Here is a 20,417-nt window from a genome sequence, read left to right as displayed (position 1 = left end):
GAAAGGGAGACACAGCCACCTATGAGTGGGGAAGTAGGGGCAGTCCCAAAAAGCCAACCGCAAAGAGAGATGTGGAGGGTACTGCTTTGGCTGGGCATGGAACTGGGCGAGTGGTCTGGGGCAGTCTGGGGACCTGCCTATATTCAGGACATGGGGGATTGTGACAATGGATGTCCTCCCGGAGAGATGGTTTTGGCAGAAAGTAACTGAGCCTAAAAAGACCCTCTCTTACAGGCAAATTTGATCCTCCTGTCAAAGCACTGACATGGACTCACATGGACTCACCCAGACTCATGCTCAGTACATCCAGACACTCAGATGTGTTGACACAGCTGCAATTTCTTTTTTGTAACACTGCCATATGATGTGAATGTTACTCTGCAATTCTCTTTTTTTAATGTGTACCTGGAAAAACTTAATAAATAAAGCATTTTTTTTTAACTGAGCCAATGAGACAAAATACAAAGGGTACTTCAACGAAAATAGAAAATGGTGGATGACTGGAATACTGGAAACTCATTCCAAGACTTTCCATCTCAGTGAGTCCATGACTGGATTGAGACCAATCTGAAAATACCTATTCTGGTCGTCCATCCAGCTAATATAAACATTATATATATTGCACATTCCTTTCTGCATCACTAGTACAGTTCTTTCCTCAAATTTCATATTTTAGGCTTTTTAGAGCTTAATGATGGAATATTGCCTTCTTGGACTTGGTCCTCTCTCTAGGGTGACCATCAAACGTTTTATCTTCACCCCTCTTATTTCGCCGAACTCACTTTACTTGGCTTTACGACTCCGTGCACTTTGCAAAGGCTAACTAGTACTAAAGATTTTGTGCTCACTCCCTGAAACATGGTAAAATAAGCTTACATCTTGTTAGCATATTTGATTTACTTATAAGTCCTTAGTAAGGAGGTATACCATATAACCAGGGCCTGTAAATTAAATGTTACTCGTTAAAGAACTCATCGCGTGTTAGTGTAGGGACTGAAAAATTATCATATATATATCATTGTGCAAATATGTAGTTTTTCTCCGCTGTGCTGATGGTAAGTGTACTTTCTCATATAAATTTGAACACTTTTATTTTCATAAAACCATAACTAAAATCATATGTTCATACTATGAACTCGAGATTAGGAGAAGGATATGACATTGATTTTCCCATAGTAAATCTTTCTCTAATGATTTATTGACAGGATTATATTTACCCATCTCATGTAGGTATTGTTATGGCAGCCTTCCATCAGAGTTCAATAGGGGCTACATGTGAAAGAGACACGTTAGTGATAGATTCCTTACCTTAGAATATCCCCAGGCGTCAGACTGGATTCTGAATGTTTTCGTCAACAGTACCCCTGCACGTCGATAGGCGTCATCGTACGGCTCCGCGTACGTCGCTGGCGTCGTAGCCGCCGAGATGACGTTGTCGGAGCTACTTAGATGCGCCCACGCGCCATGACGTCAGTCCTTTCTTTTTCCGCACCAGCAGTGCAGATCCGAGAGAGAGCGGTATCCCTAGTTAAAATTTTTAACTTGGTTTCTGACACTTGTTTTGTCGTGTTCTTAACTCCTGGTGCAGTAGGGATGCCCGGGTTAATGTCCTGTAGGGCCTGTCGTCAGAACATGTCGGTAGCGGACCCGCACAATATGTGTATCTTTTGCTTGGGGTACGCCCATGACCCCAAGGCGTGTCCCGATTGTCGGGCCATGGCGCCGAAAGCTTTGCGGGAGTGTTCCCGAAAGTTGTTGGGGGTCCGGCAATCGGTTCTGTGCCGATCGAGGTCCCGCTCCCGTGGAAGGTAGAGGGACCGGTCGCGGAGCCATCAGCATCGCTCACCGGAATTGGTGACAGGTAGGTCACGGCGCCATAAAAAGTCAAAGAAGCAACGTCGCTCTTCCTCTAACCCTCACGGGACGCGGTCGAGGGGGCGGGGCGGTCACTCCCCCGTGGCTCCGTTGGAACCTCCGTTGTTGTCTGCGGTCTACCCACCCTTTCCAGGCCCCCACGCAACTCCGGACAAGGTACAGGCCTTCGTGTCGGCCTTGCGCCATTTGTTTGCCTCATCGGGTCCCTCCGGAGCGCCTTCGGGCCCTGCGGACCCGTTGGGGGGATCTGCCCCCGTGCCGCCCCATTTGGCCTCGGCTACACTGGCACCATACTCTGCGGCGCTGCCGGCTCTGGCCTCGGCACCGCTACTGATGCCAGACAGCGCCGAACCAGGATTGGTCTCTTACCCCCTGATTCCATTTCTTGGTGGGGAGTTTGTCCCATTTCCCTGGGCACCTCTTCCTTTCTGGCCTCCTCAACAACCGGTGAATGAAGGGGAGTACTGGGAGGGGTCAGAAGACCCTCTTGCAGCTCAACGCAAGGATGAGCCTGAATGGGAAGGTGACATGGAGGGTCCAGTGGATCTGGATTTCTCTCCACACCCTGGTACACTGTCCCCTTCTTCCGTAGCTACGCAAGAGGTCGGGACTTTTTCAGTGGTGTTGTGTAGGGCGACCGAGGATCTTAACCTCGAGCTCCCTTCTGTACCTATCAGGACCAATCTCCTGACCGAGGTGTTGCAGCCACCGTCCTCCTCTGCGAAGCCGCTGCTGCCCTTCAACGAGGCGCCTTCTATACTACTTCGCCAACTTGCCGGTGATCCCACCTCACACCTTTTTCCGGGACCTGGATACACTCCTGCGCTCCCTTATCTGGGGCGCCGGCAGGCCTAGGATCGCCCTGCGCACACTGCAGCTCCCCACCACGGAGGGTGGTCTGGGGGCCCCAGCCTTCGAATCCTACTTTCTGGCAGCACAACTCCAATGGCTGTCGTACTGGACAGCTAACCGCCACATGGGAGAAACCTATACGCAACAGGGCCAAGTCCCCGTACCGGAATTGTGTCGACTGCTACTCCCTGGCTCCGACCCGAGACGCACTTACCCACTTCAGGTCTCCGTGGCCAGACGTTGCATGGTGCGGATTCATCGAAAGGCGCCCGGCACGCCGGCCTACTCTCCCAAGCTGCCCCTGGTTGGCTGGCCATGTCAGGAGAGCTATTTTCGGGCGGCCCAGCTCGGCCCTTGGACGGAGTGCGACATCACAGAGGCCAAGGCGCTATTCACCGAAAACAAGGCTGATGCCTTTTGCCCACCTCACGGAATCGTATGGTCTGCCGCCAGGGCAATTCCTGCTCCACAGGCAGTTGATAGCACATTTCCAGCCAATTGCGGACCTCTCCAAGGGGGAGCCAGAGACATTCCCGGTCATACATGCGCTTCTCCATATGGGCACCGGTCGCCACCTCGTACGATGGCTATACAAGGCTATTAGACAACTACTTAATCAACCACTGGTCACCCTTCGATCCCACTGGGAGGAGGACATCGGGAGACCATTGCATGATACAGAGTGGGAGAGAGCCCTCGAGTTTCCCAAGAAGGTATCTCGTAATGCGCGTTTCAAAAATGTCCAGTATAACATCCTACATAGGGCGTATCAAACCCCGGCGCGCCTGCAACGTATTTACCCGGATGTCCCTATCTTGTGCCCCCGATGCCGATCCCCGGATGCCCGGCTCCAGCATATGTTCTGGAGCTGCCCGTCACTGAGTCGGTATTGGACGGCTGTCCTCACATCGATCGCTGCGATAACTCAGCTCCCAGACCTACAGTCCTGGGAGGCGGTGGCCCTGGGATTGTTCCTCAAACCTAAGCCTCTCAAACCCCGCACCCGCTTTGCTTCCCTCACACTGTTGCTAGCTAAACGGGCCATAGCCATGAGATGGCGAGACCCCCAGGGACCAACTGGGGAGGCATGGGCGGGGGCGGTGAGGAAATGGGCGGCGGCGGAGGAGGAAGCAATCAGGGAGGAGGAGGCGCGGGGACAGAGAAAGTACCCACTAGCAATGGAATGGACCCAACTACTCTTTCAGTTCACCCAAGCCTGGCCCGCCACAGGAACGCACGGGACGCCGCTGTTGCTGCCCGGGGACACCCCCCCCCCCATCCACCCCCTCCAGCCCGGGGCTTTGGAAGATCACGGCTCCCACGAGTCCTGATACTCTGACCACAACACCGAATGGATCGCATCCCTCCTTTCACACTGGCCGGGTGCGCCGGGCGGAGGCGGAGAGTAATCTCACCAGGTTAGACACAACAGGATTGCATGAGCAACGACGTCCCCGACCCGCCCCCAGTCTACATCCCCACGGCGTATACTAACACGACCTACCTCGGCGCACATACCCTGGCACACACTTCACGGTTTGTGGTTTCCCCCTCCCTAGTTCTGTCTCTGTTAAATGATTATATTAGAAGAAAAACCTAAAAAAAACGAGATCTAAGTCACCCTGTGTCGTTACCGCTGCCCCACCCTGACGCGGCCGGCCCCACATGGGGTTGTAGGCGGCTTGCTGTGTATTTTGCCCCGCCCCCCCTACGTGCCACCTAGCACTGTTACTTTGGCCCTGCCGGCCCGAAGGGATGTAGGCAGGGGTTGAGCTGTACGACTGATGATACCAATAAAGATCTTGTTTGTTTAAAAAAAAAAAAAATGGTGGCATACACACAGACCATGGAGGGAAGGTGGTAGGGGGTCAGGGGCAGCTAGCTGACCACACAGGGAAGGTGGGAGGGGCCATGGCAGCACAGCAGACCATGCATGGCAGGCAGGAGGGTTAGTGGCAGCACAATGGCTATGATGGGCAAGAAGGAGGGTGCAGGGGCATGCACAAAGGACCATGGAGGATAGGAGGGAGGGTCAGGACCTGGGCACAGACAAGAGAGTTCAGGGGAAGGGGCCTCACAACAGACCGCGTGGGGCAGGCAGGAGGAGCAGTTGCAGCGCAACAGATCAGGGAGGGCAGACGGTGTGGCAGTAAAATGGACCATGGAGGACAGGAGGAAGGGGATAGGGGCATGGCATGTGGACAGGCAGGGTGGAGGTGGCAGGGACAGGTTACAGTCATCTGACAATGCTAGGCAGGTGGAAGGGGAGTGGCAGCTCAACAGAACACTCAGAGTAGATAGGAGTGGCAGGTCCATGGAACATAGTGGGCAAAAAGGATGGAGCAGGGGCATGCACAAAGACATCGGAGGGCAGGGGGAAGGAGAATAGGGGCAGCAAGCAAAGCACAGAGGCTAAGCAGGAGGTCAATGATGGTCCATAGAATTGGGCAATGGAGGGCAGGAGGAGTGGACTGGTACATCATGCTAAATGGAGGGCAGTGGCAGCACATCAGACCATGCATGGCAGGAGGGAGGAGGCTAGTCCATGGATTCAGACAACAGAGGATAGGGAGGAGGTGGATGGGGCAGCAAGCTAACTGTTCAGAGAAGGTGGGTATTAGGAACTGTATTGTTTTTAAAATGTGTGTCTGTGCGAACTACTTAAAATATGAACAAGTATGCAGTATAATCTCACTTTTATTCAGGAAGAAGAGGACGTTTGTGACTGTGACTCCGGGCTCACTTGGCAGAAACACCCCCTGAGCCTCCACCCCCTGAGCCTCCACCCCCATCGCAAAATGTAATGCCCGTGAAAAGGGTAGGTGGACGCAGTGTTATATAGAACATAGTCCTGAGAGCACGATTGAAAATGAAAACTAGATGTAATATATGGTATAAACTATGCACCAAAAAGTGTGATATAAGATGAACCGGGGCATGAAATATAATATGCAATACATTGTGCGCAATGACAGATTAATTGGAGAGCGCGAAATAGCTCAGGCACTAGCGCGTGCTATGCGATATGCGCCTTGGAGTGTAATATGCACAGGGCAGTATTGTGTAACATAACTAGTCTCTAAAGTTGTAATATAAAATATGTGCTGGGGAGTATAACGTTGCATATGCACTGTGACAAAGATATGGATCCCAGATTGTAATATGTATGGCATAGCGCTGTGCGTTATACTAGGGGCTTACAGAGGAGGTCATGCTGATCACAGGGGGACCCCAACGCATAGTGTTCCCTAGTGTATGTAGGTGTTTTCACTGTATTCTGAGTGTCTTTTAACATAGCACTGGCTCTAGGACTGTTTAGTCAGACTCAGTTACCACCAGTATCCATCTGAAAATGTTGAGGGTACACGATGATTTTGCAACAAGGCTTCTTTCTGCTCTTCTGTTTGTTCTTTCTGCACGTTATCCTTCTTCCTGCACTTTTCTTCATCTTTGAGGACTTCTGTTGCTTCTTTTTGCATTTCTTTTTTTTCTTTCTGTGCGTTTTTTCTTCTTTCTTCACATGTACTATCTCTGTAGGCATAGTTAGAAATTAGCATTTAAAAAACCTTAGAAATTCACTGAAAAAACCATAGGTTTCAGGGGCGTTATAGTTAGCTGGACTTTTCACTCGTACAAAACCATTGAAATTCCCCCGTTATAGTTAGTTCTGCTAACTATAACTCGCGCGCCCGCAATGCACTGCTGATGACGTCACATATTACATCACTCATGACATGGTCAGTGACATCACTCATGACATCACTGATGACATCTAAAATGACATCACTAATGACATCTCTGATGACATCATCCTTGTGATAGAGTGGCAGACCTCCTCTTCCCCTAATATAACCTTTGATACACACATTCAAAAATAGAAACTACAATGTTCAAAACAATGGACATACCAATACCAGTTACAACAACCTATTCAGTAATTCTAAGATCCACATACACATACACTCATTCACAAACAGTCCTATACAGTCACTCATATATGTACTCACTCATCATATGTACTCACACACCTATACATCCTGTTACACAACGCCACTCATCCATAGAGTTACTCACACACATAGTCACTCATGCTAATAAAGAATCAAACATCCATTTACTTGCATATACAGTTATACACACACCACCACACTTACTTCTACAGAAACTTACACATACTAAGGGCCTCATGTAGGTAAATAAATTTTACCGGTTCTTAAATACCGAGCCGTACCGAATCGGTAAATTAGAATCGGTAAGTTATATGTAGGTAAAAATTCGGTAACAGTTACCGATTCGGTAACATTTGGTAAATACGAATCGGAATTCACCGAATCGGTAAATACCGAGGTGATAATTACCGATTCGGAAAATACCGAGGTGGCATCTACCGAATCGGAAAATACCGAGGTGGTATCTACCGAATCGGAAAATACCGAATCGGTACGTACGGATTCGGTAAATAACATCACATGACTTGACGAAACAGCTAATCCTGTGCAACGACAGCCCACCCAACCAGGAACTGCCCACACCCAGGCAGGTGTACACAATTAGCCGAAGTGGCCACACCCAGGCAGGTGTACATAATTAGCCGACCCTGGAGAGGCTCGGAGTGCAGAGGAGAGGCAGGGAGCAGTTGCATGTGCGAGCGGGAAACGAACAGCATGTCCAGCCAGAGCACACAGAAAGACGGAGGGGAAAGGAGGAGGAAGCTCAAATTCAGCCCCAAGGAACTCCAGGTGCTGGTGGAGGAGGTGGTGAAGCAGCACCAGAAGCTGTTTGGGAGGCAATCCCTGCAAGTGCCTGAGGCCGAAAAGCGCAACATATGGCTGGCCATCCAGGCGCAGGTCAATGCTGTGGGAGTGACCCACAGGGAAATTGAGGTCCTCAAAAAGCGCTGGTATGACCTGAGGATTGTGACCAAGAGGAAGATGGGCGACATCCAGAAGGAGGCCAGCCAGACCGGAGGTGGAACCAACAGGGCACCTGCCCTCACCGAACTGGAGGAGCTGGTGGCGGCCACACTCGAGCAAGAGAGCGTCGTGGGTCTTGGGGACGCCGACAGCTCTGCCAGAGCCGCAACACACCAAGGTAAGACGAAAGCACAGCAATGTAGCCGCCCCTACCCCTATCCCACATCCCCCATTGTGAAACGCGAATCACACTGCAGTCCACACGTGTCAGTGCAGACAGGCAATGCATTCCGGGAGATGTAGTCAGGGCCACACTAACCATGACGTAAATGTCACAGGGCAACAAGGCATGTCACGCACTCGAGGCACAAGGAGACAGAGGACAGATTGGAATGTGAAATGATTTATTGTGACGCTTGCAATGCAGCCCTTCGGGGACACTGAGCCAATGTTCTTTTTCCGTCCACAGATGTGACATCATGCAGTACAGGGCATGCTGCAGGGGAGACGGCACACCGGCCACAAAAATCACCTCTAGCCACCACGAGTTCAGACCAGGGAGCAGGCCCACTTTCAGCCGCACCACCTACGCAGCCAGCCGCGCCGCACACAGAGCCACCATCACCTCACCGAGAGCCAGCATCACCACCACCAGAGCCAGCATCGCCACTCATGTTCGATTCACCGGCCACATCTCCGCTTGCAGGTGTGAGAATGAGGAGGCGTCCAGCAGCCAGGCTACGAGCCTTCGACACCTCGTCAGACGACAGCATGGGCCCAGAAGACCGCACCGGGCCCCAGGAAGGGAGCCATCCCACTGTGCCCCACACCTCACAGGCAGCACAGACGGGAGCAAGAGGGCGCCGCAGGTCGCGTGTCCAGAGTCCACCAGCACCCACTGACGGCCATGGTGTCTTCTTGGGGCTCGAGGGCCAAATGTTGAAGCAACAGCGCCTGCAATCAAAGGCAGTAATGTCAGTCCAGAGGCACATGCGGGTGATGAGGACAAGCTTAGTCAACATGGACACAAACATTGGCGGCATGGCTGCGGGCATTCGGGACATGTCCCAGTCAATCCAGCAGTTGTGCAGCAAATTAGATGCTGACATCGAAGCACGGCGCCGGGAACGCCAGAGAAGGGACACTACCAGCAGGGCACTCAACCGTCTGGCAACTGCGACTTCCCTACTTTGCCGGCGCTCTGTGACGATGCAGGAGGGCCTAACACAGTGCTGCAGCGACCTGTCACGGGGGATGGTGCAGGTGACAAGTGCACTAGGGGTGCTATTGACAAGTCAGGCGTCGACAACTGCTGCAGGGGATGCTGCGGAGAGCATCGACACCAGCAGCAGCATCACACCCCCCGTCCCAGAAGCACGCAGGAGCAGCAGGCGGCTTGGGGTTGGCTCTAGTGAGGATGCACAGGCCGTGCAATCCACCACTGCAGCGCGTATGCGCAAACATTGATGTGGCCCTGCTTATCCACTTGCCATTGGGTGACGTAACCCTGGACATACTCATTGTATAGATGGCATATTGCCAGATTGGCCTGTTCATGTGTTCATGGCGTGGTGCCACATTAAACTACGTCATGACTTCTCACGACTCGCTGTGTCCTCTCACTTACTCAGAAATAGTTGCATGTGATCTCTGCCCGTCTCTCTCTCCCATCGATTGCAGTTGGCACTCTAGCTGCGCTGCCCTCTGGCTGGCCTGACTCATCCTCGTTGTCCTCAAAATATGTTAGTTCCACATCTGTACCTTTTTTCGTGGCAAGGTTGTGCAGCATTGCACAAGTGGCAATTATCTTGCAGCAGGTGATGGGTTTGTACTGGCGTGCGCCTCCGCTCTTGTGGAGGCAGCGGAACCTGCTCTTCAGCAGTCCAAACGTGCGCTCCACCACATTGTGTGTAGATTTGTGGGCCACGTTGTATCGTCTCTCACTCTGGGTTGCTGGGTGTAGGTAGGGAGTGAGGATGAATGAACGGCATGCATATGCACTGTCGCCTGGATGAGTAAAAGGGAACCATCAGTTACATGCCTCTATACACTCTGATTTGCAGGTTTCAAGGGGCGTCACTGTTACTTACCCAGCAGGTATCCCTCTCCGAATTCTCCGGCTCTCAGTCGTGTGTAGATCCCACTATTCTGGAAGATGTAAGAGTCGTGGGTGCTCCCAGGAAACTTTGCAATAATATCTGTGATGATGTTCCCTGCATCACAGATGACCTGCACATTGATGGAGTGGGTGGACTTCCTGTTCCTGTAGATGTGCTCTGTGTCAGCTGGAGGACAGATTGGGATGTGTGTACCATCAATACAGCCGATGACATGGGGGAACTGTGCCATGTGATAAAAGTCTGTTTTTGTTTTCTGCAGTGCAGCCTGTGTGTTTGGGAAGCTTATGTAGTGGTGCATTCTCTGCATCATGGCATCCAGGAACTTCCTGAAGAAACGTGACAGGCAACTCTGGGATACCCCACCCACCGCAGCTATCACCACCTGATAACTGCCGGATGCCAACAGATGTAGGCTGCAGAGCACCTGCACATGTGGGGGTATGGCGTGCGCCCTTCTTATTGGCTGGTCCAGGAGTGGGTGAAGGTCCCTGATTAAGTCCATGATGGTTTCGGGGTGTAGCCTGTACCTCTCATGTATCTCTGCATCAGTCAGCTGGAATAGTGTGATGCGCTGTCTGTAGATTTGTTCCTCCCGTCGCCACACCCTCAGTCCTGCTGCCTGTAGACGTAGGCGCCTTGCAATGACGTACATGGCGGCCATGTTGTCCACGCAGTTGCATTTTGGGATTGCTTATGTGCATTGTTGATGGTTACCACCTGCTTTCCATCCGTGTTAATTACCGACTCTTATTTACCGATTTTCCTGGATTTCTTAATTACCGACTGCTCCTACATGTCATTTTAAATTTTTACCACTTCATATTTACCACTTCATATTTACCGATTCGTTAATGATGTATTCGGTAAATATGAATCGGTATTTTAGAATTCGGTAACTATGAATCGGTATTTACCGCCTCATATTTACCGAAAAGTGGTTTTTGGACTCCTACATCTCACTTGTCTGAATACCGGTCGGTAACGGGATATTTACCGAATTTCGGCCGTTACCGACCGGTATTTGGCTACCTACATGAGGCCCTAAGTCTTTTAAACAATCGCTTATAGAAACACATACTTATTCATACAAGAACTCTTTCAATCCCTCACTCTCACATATACTCACTTATATACACCAATAGTCACATATACTAGTTTAAAACATATGTAGTTACTCATAAAGACACTATTGAGACAGTCTATCACTCACTAACACACCCATGCACACACTCATCCACCCATACAGTCCTGCACACATGCTGTCTTCAAAACATACAAACAGTGAGTCACTCATTCATGCACCTATGCACTACGTAATACCCCCCACCGAACCATACAGACACTCAGACACTCATACTGATACTCAAAAAACCAACTAATAACCTATATAGACACTCATGTAGCTACTCACCAACCCATGCAGCCACTTATGCACAGTGAGAGACTGATACAGATATTTACACATTTAAACATTACTCACTAAGCCATGTATTCACTAAGATACACTTAATCAGTCAGTTATACAATCAATTTTTGTACGAGTGAAAAGTCCAGCTAACTATAATGCCCCTGAAACCTATGGTTTTTTCAGTGAATATATATATATATATATATATATATATATATATATATATATATATATATATATATATATTCGACAATCCTATTCAAACAATATTGAAGAGGCGCTGACACCGTGGGATATTCCGTCAAGAAAAATGTTGTTTATTCACACCAAAGGCCAAACACGTTTCGACGGTCTTGCCGCCTTGGTCACTGAACACAGGTAAGACGTCATTACCAAGTTTAAATACACCGTTGGCATAGCTACCCAATTACTATTTCATGGACATGGAAAGAGTCACATTTACAAGTACGGGTGTAAGAGAAACAAAAATCAAATAATGTTAATGTTTCCTCACATGTTAAAACTTACAATACAAACATCAGTGTTGTCATTTTAACTCGCTTGTTTAAATAAAGAAAACCAGCTTAGAAATGTGCAATTCAACCCTAGTGGGTGGTGACTGCGTGTGACTGATAAATTCTTAGAACCAAAAAATGTATTGGGAGAAACAAAATCAAACTTCTTTATGTCTACCTAATGGTTGAACCTGTGTTTTAAAGAGTGGGCAAAAACTCAAATCGGAAGCCTTAAAAATCTAAATACTGCAGTACTGTATGTGCAATAGTCATTGCAGATGCACACTGCATATATATATATATATATATATATATTACCTACTGGCAGTCGCCAGTGGGTAGTTATAGTTAGAACCTAGTTTGCTAATAACTTTGGCGTCATTTGACGAATCTTCGTGAAATTCTCCCAAAATAAAGTCTTACAGGTCAGCTCTTATCCTTAACGTTTGGGGGTGATTCATCAAGCGGGGGTTGAGAAAAAAGGGGGGTCCCAAATTAATCCATGTTAATTTCCATAGGAAATTTTGAGAGGGGTTACAGCCCGAACTGCTCAAAGGAATTACCCCAAATTTGGCAAAAAGGTAGAGCTTGGTTCAGAAAGCGACCCTTTTTTTAAATGGAGTAAATCCGTACAGTAGTTGCTGAGAAATTTAAAAAAGAAAAGTTTCGATATCTAGGGCAGTGGTGGAGTCGCAAACCATCCCGACCACGCACTTCATTCTAATTGGCTGGCACGACCACGAGCTTCATTGTAATTCGCTGTCAACACTCCAAACCTGGAACTGTTGGCAGCCATTTTGTGACTCGGTAGAAGTGAGTCACCAGAAAATAGAGAAACAAAGATATAAAACAAGAGAAGGGGGCAGGGTAGAAACCCCCTGACCCCCTAGGCCTGCTCAGGGGATCCCAGAAGGACTCCCAGGATCAAAAATAGCATTTTTTTGAAAAAACAATCACGGCGCAATTCAGGCGCAATTCATGCTAGGGTCACGAATTCCGCCTAAATTTTGAAAAAACAATGAAGCGTGGATTCCCGTGTTTTATTTTAATGAGGCCACTGGGTGAGATAGGCCCCGGGGGCATTTCTTAAAAAATAATGGCGGGGGCCCGTGGGTACCAGCCATGTCCGCGGGGCTTCACTCATGTTGGGGGGGGGGGGGCGCACGGCCCTCCTCCTGGAGCCCGGATGGCTCTGGGGCCCGCCACCCCCCAGGGCCGGCTCCTGCAGTGTCCTGGAGTGCCCACCCCCAGGACACTGCTGTTTGTTATGGCATGGCGGGAGCCGCGTGTCTCCTGCCCTGTCATAGAAAACTTGGTTTGGATTTTGGAAGCGAGAGCTGGGGAACCTGCTCTCGCTTCCAAAATCCAAAGCTTATTGCTTTTCAACACCGGGAGGTTCATGTCAGCAGCTCCCCGTGTGGAAAAAGCAATGCCAGCTCCCGCAGGACGTGGGGAGCCGGTGGGACCGTGGGGGCTTTGGGGCTCCCCCCACGGTCTCCAACAGTGAGGCCAGGCATCGGGGGATGGGGTCCTCGGGCCGAAATTGGCCACAGGAGGGGGGCCGACGCAGCCCTCTTCTTGGAAAATTTTTGTGCAGCTCTCAGCGCGGCACTTAAGTACTTCTTAAGTCTTTTAAATACCAAGGGGTATATTCTGAAGGACACATCTCCGAGTTAATGGCACTTTATCGCAACCAAAATGGTGCTAAATTTAACCCCTTGAGTGCCCATGACGAGATGGTCTCGTCATGGGCCGCGGTTGCGCTGTGCCCATGACGAGACTATCTCGTCATGAGCCCCGCCCGCTAATGAAACGCCCGGCACAGGGCGTGGAAAGGGCGGGGCACTCAAGGGGTTAATGCACCATTCACAAGCTGGAGCAAATAGCCCATATCACGAGTTTACCAGCGATAGCAGCCTCGAAAAGCATCCTCATGTATGAGCCCGGCAAATATTGCAAATGAGATGTAGAGTAGGCGTACCCGTGCAAAAAGCAGCGAACAAATCACTTCGCAAGTTTCTCAACCACCAGCAAGATCATCGAAGAGAGTACAAAACGGGCGATAAGGTGTGTTAGTAGTAGAAAGTTTACACCTGCTCTGAGCTGGTGTAAAGTCGGACTACAACCTGCAACATGAAAGGGAGCCCAGCCCAGAGCCACACCTGAATGACAACAGATGCAATGGAGCCAACGATCATGCAGCTCGCATACCCAACACTGCTCCGACACCCCCCGCCACCAGCCCCTTGTCCGCCATTCCCCCTCACCACCACCCCCCACAAAAAAATGTGAGACCAACCTTAGGAAATCTAGAACGTAACAAATTGGGTGATGTCGCACAATTAGAATTAAGAACATGCATGTGAGGTTGGACAAATAAGAATCTCAGTCATCTATGGATTTACATATAAAATATTTTATTTAAACAAAACAACAAAATAAAAGTAGGTATAGGAATGGCGTGTCATCCCTTGACAATTTGTGAATCACAGCCTGCAAGACAAAAAGAAAGATAAGATTGTGCGTCATGCGTCCATCAAAGGTGAGAGAGAGAAAGAGAGAAAGAGTGTGAGAAAGAAAACATGAGAGAGAGTGGAAGACAGAGAAATAGTGAGAGATAGAGGAAGGGAGAGAGAAAGAGAAAGAGAGAGAGTGAGATACAAGGAAGAGAGAGAGATAGAGAGACACAGGGTGAGAGAGAGAAAGAGTGAGGCTGAGAGGAAGAGAGAGAGAAAGAAAGAATGAGAGAGGAAGAGAGAAAGAGTGTGTTAGAGAGAAAGGAAGAGATAGAGTTAGAGAAAGAGTGTGAGTGACAGAAAGGAAGAGATGGAGAGGGAGAGTGAGTGTTGACACTGTGGAGAAAACCCTCACAGCTTACCTTTCCGCCACCGGTGTGTCTCCAACCATGTGCTGGGACATAGTGTAGCCCTCACTCATCTGAAACATAGTACAGAATCAGTAATGGCAGAATACATACGACTGTGCATGCCTAAATGGCTGTCCCGCCTTTGTGCATCCAGGCTGCTGCACCCCATCCACTCCCACTGCCCAGAGGTGTCTGCCCGCCCCTGCGCACACAGGCCTCACTACTCACCTTTCCACGGAGAGGGCACCCTCCACATCATGCAGCCCCGCTCCGCAGGCCACCAGGTCTCACATTTGGTGCTGTGTCTTGATTTTACCATGGCAGAGGACATACCAGTGCACCCGCCATCATCGCAGGTTGCACACCCGCTCAGCCCTTGCAGTGCCATTAACTCTGTGACCTGTGAGGCCACATCAGGTGGTGGTAGGCCCCCGCTGGTCGATGGCTCAGGCCTACACTGCGGTCAAGCAGAGCACACAAAACCTGACCTGTCCGGACCACCAGGACGAGACATCATCGCAGGCTACACACCCGCTCAGCACTTACAGTGCCCCTACCTCAGTGCACCGAAAGTCACCGTCCCATGGCGGTGTGCCTGTGCCGGCCACAGTGCATCCGGTGCACCAAGTCTGAAATGGAAATGGCGTGGAGCACGTGCACCCGGTCCTTTTTATTGGCAGGGTTACGTGTCCTGTGACGCCTGTGCTTGATGGGTGTGGTGTGGGTGTAAACCAGCCATCAGGGAGTGGCTGTGGCGTATTGACAACTAGACCTGTAAGCAGCAGATCACTGCAATGAAAATCGGGGCCTTGTAGAGTTGTTGTCCCTCCCTGTATGCATAAGCGGAGTCAGCTGGCCTGGCGTATGCCAGTCATGCGTGAGGCTGTGAACAATGACTCCGGAGCTCTGGGTGTGGTTCTGTCCTGGGCTGTATGAGGAATCAACAGATGCGGGTGTCCCTGTTATAGTGCTGCCGCCACCCCGGCCGCAAGAGCCAATGTGTCACCCTGTGGCCCAAGTCCTAAAACATGGCCAACATGGAAGGTAGGGGGAATCACTGACCCTACATTCATCCATATTTCCACACATGAAAGATCATGCACATGACATATCTGTGTGGGTATCAATGTTTATTGCACATTCAGTGGACAGTTGCAGCTGTAGCAATACAGGGCCATGCAAAGCACAAATTTCGGTTTTTGGCACAAGGAGGGCAGCCAATTAGAGCCGAGCTTGTGCTCGGGGGTTAGGCTGCGTTAACATATGTACTTATCCAATCACTCCGCCAATTCCGAAGCACTTATAAATTCACAATACACTCTCCTTGCAGTACTCTAATGATCCAGTCTCTACCTATGTACTTATACAATGACCGAGACAAAGTTACATAACCAAAGTTTTCCCCACTGCCAGAGGTAACATGGTTGCAAGCGCTTTCCACAGCAGAATGTAATGTGGTAGGGCCCAGGGGCAGCATCATGCATACATACTTACCACACGGACACAGTTAGATAGATAGTGGAACTGGGTACAGGCACGTGCGCTCGGCCCCTTTTTATTACCAGGGTCACATGTCCAGTGACGTCTGATGGATGCGTGTGGGGTGAGTGTAAGCCAGCCCTCAGGGAATTGTTGGTGATGGCAACAAGTACATTAGTAATCATCGGATCACACACAGAGATGCAATCATAAAGGATCCATGACTTGTTCTGCACTAAGGTAGGGGCACCAGATGTGAAATAATACACAAAAGATTCTATCGTAAAGGGTTTATGACTTGTGGTACACTGAGGTAGGGGCAGCAGATCTGAAATCATACACAAAAGATTCTATCATAAATGGTCCATGAGTTGTGGTGCACTGAGGTAGGGGCATCAGAAGCGTTCCACGTGTGCACAGCTAGCGATGATGCATGGTCCGGGAGGGCCGCACTTGTAGCAAGGTCTGTTGCCTACTGGACTGCGTCATCTGCAATCGCAAATCGATCTGAATTGTGAGCCCTGCAGTCCGCAATGTAGATGGAAGGCAGTAGTCAGCACAGACATTGAGGAATGCTTTTTGTCACTTCCTCTTGCCAAATCTGAGGACATAAAGTACAATTCTGTGTGCAATTAATAAATCATGTCTCAATGCAAATTGTGAGCTCTGCTGACTGCAGTGTAGGTAACAAAAAATAAAATATGTATGGAATATATAGTCGTTATAGTTAGTTGCCTACTGAACTCTGCAATTAATTAATCGCGACTGAATTCGAACTGTGAGCTCTGCTGGCCGCAGTGTAGACTGCCATTCAGTGTTCCTTTGGACTTGCAAGATGAATTTGGTCATTGTACTAAAGCTATAATTGATATAAAAAAAGTTATTGAAGCAAGGATACTAAAAGGATATTGTGTAGGTTTTGAAGATGTTGTAGTTAGTTGCCTACTGGACTCTGTAATTAATGAATCAAGACTCAATTTTAATTTTGAGCCATGCTGACCGCAGTGTAGGCCAGAGGCAGCGGTCAGCAAGGGCCCACAGCCACGTGGCGTTGAGTTGAGCTGCACAGTTGGTGGCACCTGAAGCAACCAGCATGTGCGGAGCCTGCGATGATGCGTGGTCCGGGCGGGCCGCACTGGTAGCAATGTCTTTTGTCTAATGAATTCTGCCTTAATAAGGCTACGTGGCAATGACTTGTGGTGCAGTAAGTTAGTGGCACCTGAAGCAACCAGAGTGTACGCACCCTGCGATGATGCGTGGTCCGGGCGGGCCGCACTGGTAGCAATGTCTTTTGTCTAATGAATTCTGCCTCAGTAAGGCCACGTGGCGATGACTTGAGTTAGTGGCACCTGAAGAACTCCGCGTGTGCGCACCCTGCAATGATGCGTGGTCCGGGCAGGCCGCACTGGTAGCAATGTCTTTTGTATAATGAATTCTGCCTTAATAAGGCCATGTGGTGTTGACTTGTGGTGCTCTGAGTTAGTGGTACCTCTAGCGCTCAGCGTGTGCGCAGCCTGCGATGATGCATGGTCTGTGTCTTGCCTACTGGACTGCGTCATCTGCAATCGCGACTCCATCTGAATTGTGATCCCTGCTGTCCGCAGTGTAGATCGAAAGCAGTAGTGTGTACAGACATAACTCTGCGGTGCTGTGCCACTGTGTTCACAGGGGGCCTGTGTCGAGGAGGCCCGCGGTCATGGCGGCAGCCACGTGGCAGGGTGAGGGCCGCCGCTCTGGCAGATGCGTTGGACTTCACACAAGTGAACCACGCCCAGAGCCCCGGACTATTTATTCACACTTCTACGCTGGAGTGGTGTACGTTGGACCAGCGCCACTGCACTTCCACTTACAGGGGACGACGACACAGGAACAGGTCTTCCCCATTGCCTGAGTTAACATGGTTGCATCCACTGTCCACAACACTACAAGCACCAGCAGTATATGTACACATGGAGAGGTTTGTGCTCTGCATAGTGAGGTCTGTCCAGCACATCACCGCTACACTTGGTAATGTGTGCATTATTATTGATGGGTGACTTGCGTCCTTCACACATGTTTGGTTGCCACATCAAGCAACATTCAGCTATTGTGTGGCTGAGGGGCCATGCCGTTTTTGGATGGTTCTCTGTCCTGTTGTGCGCTGCCTCGTGGTAGGAAAGTTCCGGGGGGGGAGGTCCTGAGGGTGGTGGTAGTGGGTTTTGTGGCCTTCTTGGGTGTGGGTGGTGCATGATCAGCAGCTCTATGACATGTGTTGGTATTCAGATGTGATTCTGGTCTGGGCTCCCTTTCACACTGTAGGTAGTCATCCTACTTTACACCAGTAAAAGTCAGATGTTACATTCCTATTGTTAACGCAGCTTATTGCCTGTTTTTGGATCGTACCGCAGATTTGGCTGCTCATTGAAAATATCGGGAAGTGGTGTTTTCGTGTTATTTTTGCATATGAACGCCTACTCTGCATATTATTAGCGTTAGTTGTTGCTCTCAATTGTGGCAATTTTTTTTTTTGCGGAAGCTATTGCTGGAAAACTGGTGCTATCGACTGTTTTCACCAGGTTGAGAATGGGAATGATAATTTAAAATCACTGAAAAAACTATAGGTTTAATGAACATTATAATTAGAAATTAGTATTTAAAAAACCTTTGAAATTCACTGAAAAAACCATAGGTTTCAGGGACGTTATAGTTAGAAATTAGCATTTAAAAAACCTTAGAAATTCACTGAAAAAACCATAGGTTTCAGGGACGTTATAGTTAGTTGGACATTTCACTCATACAAAACCAGAGAAATTCTAACGTTATAGTTAGTAGAGCTAACTATAACTCGCGCCCCCTCAATGCACTGCTGATGATATCACATATTACATCACTCATGACATGGTCAGTGACATCACTGATGACATCTCAAATGGCATCACTGATGACATCATCCACGTGATAATCTGATGCACCTCCTCACACCCTAATATAACCTTTGATACACCCAGTCTAAAATACAGACTACCATTTTCGAAACCATAGACAAATCAATAGCAGTTACTGTATACCCACTGACTAATTCCCAGCTATACACACACATTCATTCATTCACCCATACAGTTACTCATACATGCAGTCACTCATCAATACAGCACTATTATATATACTCGTACACTTACACAAACACTCATACACCGTCACTCATTCATAGAGTTATTGACACACCTAGCTAGTCATGTAAAGAATCAATAACACTGCCATTTACTCACCTATACAGTTATACATTCAGCAGCTAACCTATTTGTACAGATACTAACATATACTTACTCTCTGATACAATCACTGACACAAGCACCCACTCATTTATACAGCCACTCTCACAATTACACAATTACTCACTCTCACATATAGTCATTTATATACTCCCAACACTCATATATACTGCCTTTCACATATGTACTTACTCACACATATACCAATGAGACATACATTCACTCACCCACACACTGATACACACACTCACTCACTCACCTATACAGCTATTTCCACATGCACTATTGAACCCATACACCCAGTAAATTATCTACTCACACATATAGGCGTAAAGTCACCCACCGCCCACCCACCCACACACACAAAGACTGATGCACCCATACAGATGCTCATGCAATTAATAAGTAACCCATATAGACAGTGATGTACCTTATCATCAACCCATGCAGCAGCTTACACAGCAACTGAGAGACTGATACAGCCATTCAAACAGTTTAGTCACTAACCCATGCATTCAGACACATTTAATCACTAACTCATACATTAAATACTCCACCCACACACTTATACACCAACTCATTCTTCAATACACCTTGGCATTAACATATATAAAATATATTTAAACTTTACATAAACACACATTCACTGGATGATGTCATCAGTGATGTCATATGAGATGTAATCAGTGATATCATCAGTGATGTCACTGACCATGTTATGAGTGATATAATATGTGACATCATCAGCAGTACATTGCGGGGGCGCGAGTTATAGTTAGCTCTACTAACTATAACATTTGAATTTCTCTGGTTTTGTACGAGTGAAATGTCCAACTAAATATAACGTCCCTGAAACCAATGGTTTTTTCAGTGGAAAAAAAATAATATATATATATATATATATATATATAAATATTCACTGAAAAAAACATACATTTTACAGACGTTATAGTTAGGAATTAGCATTTAAAAAACCTTAGGAATTCACTGAACAAACCATAGGTTTCAGGGACGTTATAGTTAGTTGGACATCTGACTCATATAAAACCAGAGAAATTTGCCCGTTATAGTTAGTTGAGCTAACTATAACTCGCGCGCCCGCAATGCACTGGTGATGACGTCACATATTACATCACTC

At 48.5% G+C, this 20,417-nt stretch overlaps 1 protein-coding gene across 1 annotated transcript in view; it reads left to right on the top strand.

Moving 5' to 3' along the window:
• LOC146821407 (uncharacterized) overlaps positions 1–20,417 on the top strand; it is a 1,203,178-nt gene that overhangs the window by 137,671 nt on the left and 1,045,090 nt on the right. The window lies entirely within an intron of this gene.

Source organism: Triturus cristatus, chromosome 6, assembly GCF_964204655.1.
Source record: "Triturus cristatus chromosome 6, aTriCri1.1, whole genome shotgun sequence".
Lineage (NCBI taxonomy): Eukaryota > Metazoa > Chordata > Amphibia > Caudata > Salamandridae > Triturus > Triturus cristatus.
Note: the sequence above shows the minus strand (reverse complement) of the source record. Positions and strands in the feature narration are given on the sequence as shown.